Raw genomic sequence first — 2,500 nt, 5'->3', positions numbered from 1 at the left:
TCCTATTTCAATGTCATGTACTGGGAGCTTGTACTTGCATAACTCTACGTACGCTGTACAAAAGATGCATGTAATTTTGTACATAAATGTAGATATACTTGTGAATATATATGAAGTGTATCTGTAGATGTATGAGGTACATGTTTACGCATGTCAGAAGTGAATTTTCTTAAGGAAGAAATTATTAGAATAGAAAATATTACCAGTGAATTTACAGTCACAATGAATTTTTTTTTTTTCAAAGAAAATATAAAAGAAGATCCAATGTCCAGTACTGATTAGGGGATCGATATATGCAGTACTTCTACACAGGATACGTTGAGCTTGGTACCTCCCGCGCTGCTCTCCGTCGCTCAGGTTCAACGTTCGTTCGACGGAAGGTGACTTCGCAGAGATGTAGGTGTGGCAGAAAAGGAAGTTGATTATGTGAAGCGTTATATATACTTGTATCTGAATAAATACATCCTCGTCCTCCTGTTCTTCTTCCCTAATCTTTTCTTCTTAATATTTCAAATTTCCAATAAAGAGTTCTGTTAAAAGAAAGGAATATTTTCTTTCCCCTTTACTGCGAATACGACCCTTGTCCTTTAGAGGACAAGGGGGGAAATAAAGAAATACAAAAGGGAAGATGGAGACGAAAACACACGCACACACACACACACACACACACACACACACACACACACACACACACACACACACACACACACACACACACACACACACACACACTCACTCACACACACATGTATATATACATATATATATATGTATATATATGTAAATATGTAAATATGTATATATATATGTATATATGTATATAAATACATACATACATACATATATATATATATATATATATATATATATATGTGTGTGTGTGTGTGTGTGTGTGTGTGTGTGTGTGTGTGTGTGTGTGTGTGTGTGTGTGTGTGTGTATGAAGATCTCCAGATTTAAACATTTACACGTACACTCTTGGATGAGGCCACCTTAGAAAGTAAAATCTGAATTAGCCTGAATGGACAGAACCTTCCGTCTTCTCAAGAAGAGAAAACATTGGATGAATGGCTTTGCAGATCTGTATGATAAAATGAAATATAGAAGACACAAAAAACTTTTTTCGAGTATTGACTATTGACCCAGTTTGTTCATAGCTTATTTGTCACCACCACGCTGAGCTACCCGTGAAGATAGTCAATACTTTTCTCAACCCAATGTCATGGGACTTCATTGGTGTCATGCTTCTTAGGAATGGGATGTACTCCACGGAAGCCCTTCGCAGAGTAACTTCACGTGACTGATTTTACTTTACTTAAATTTATCCTTTGACGCGGAAAATAATTTTAAGTAATCAACCATTGCTAACACGTAAAGTTACTTTTGAATTAATCATACAGAAATCATAAAACATCACAGAAGTTGAAATGAGATTAGTTTGAAACAAAACCAAACTGGATAGAAAAAATAAATAAGAATAAAGTAGGCAAATTACTTGAGATAGACATCGCCCCCCCCCCCAAAAAAAAAAAAAAAAAAAAAAAAAAAAAACATTTTACTTACCTTTCCCATCAGCCGGAGGTTCAGGCGCTGATGTGAAAGAAATCTGGAAGCCATTATAGGAACCGAGGTTTTGTGAAAGCGACGATAACGTGGATGTAAACAAGAGTCTCTGCTTCATCGTTACTTTTATAGTATATTATTCTAAAATATATTGCTCAAATTATTAATCACTTTGTTTAACTGGAGCATGCAAAATCATACGCCAAATTAATTAAAAATTAAAAAGCAAAACAAACTTCAAATGAACGAAAATAAAATGCCAACAACGAAATTACAACATTAAAATACAGCACACAGTTAGAGCAGAGCAAGAGGAACGTACATTAAAACCATACTAAAAAATAACAGGAAAAACTCTATCAAACTTAATCAAAACTAACAAGACAAACTAAACGACATTGATGGCACTAACACCAAGACTCACAAAGCGCACAGATCCAGGGGGCGCTTCCAGCCCTTGGGGTAAAGCACAGAGAGGGCGCTACCGAATACCGTCATGCTCAGGCTGCTGTGTAAGAGCAATGGGATATCAAGATGCTCGAACAAAGCGTGTAAGACAAGCAAAGGCATTTTCTTCTATTGTAAAAATGCGAAGAGTATTTTCTGGCCTGGATTTCTGAATACTTTGTGGCAAAAAAGAAAAAAAGAAGAAAAGAAATAATAATAATAATAATAATAATAAAAAAAACATTAGTACCTTGATATTAAAGAAAACATATCACTGTGAATACTGTTGCTATTGAATGTATTTTGTGTAATTATTGCCATGCTAGTGGTATTAGTAATAATAATAATAATAATGATAATAAGGATAATAATAATGATAATAACGACAATAATAATTATAATAATGATAACAAAAAGGATAATAACGACAGTAATAATGATAATAATGATAATAATGATGATTGATGGTGATGATAATAATAATGATAATAA

At 33.8% G+C, this 2,500-nt stretch overlaps 1 protein-coding gene across 1 annotated transcript in view; it reads left to right on the top strand.

The window, feature by feature from the left end:
• LOC125042000 (serine-aspartate repeat-containing protein I-like) overlaps nt 1–543 on the top strand; it is a 34,653-nt gene extending 34,110 nt beyond the window's left edge. The window contains exon 12 of the mRNA XM_047637460.1: nt 1–543. This exon is cut by the window's left edge and continues 2,451 nt beyond it. The gene's annotated coding sequence lies outside the window, so the exon portion shown is untranslated.
• Nucleotides 544–2,500: the final 1,957 nt, after the last annotated feature.

This window comes from Penaeus chinensis, chromosome 31, assembly GCF_019202785.1.
Source record: "Penaeus chinensis breed Huanghai No. 1 chromosome 31, ASM1920278v2, whole genome shotgun sequence".
Classification (NCBI taxonomy): Eukaryota; Metazoa; Arthropoda; class Malacostraca; order Decapoda; family Penaeidae; genus Penaeus; species Penaeus chinensis.
Note: the sequence above shows the minus strand (reverse complement) of the source record. Positions and strands in the feature narration are given on the sequence as shown.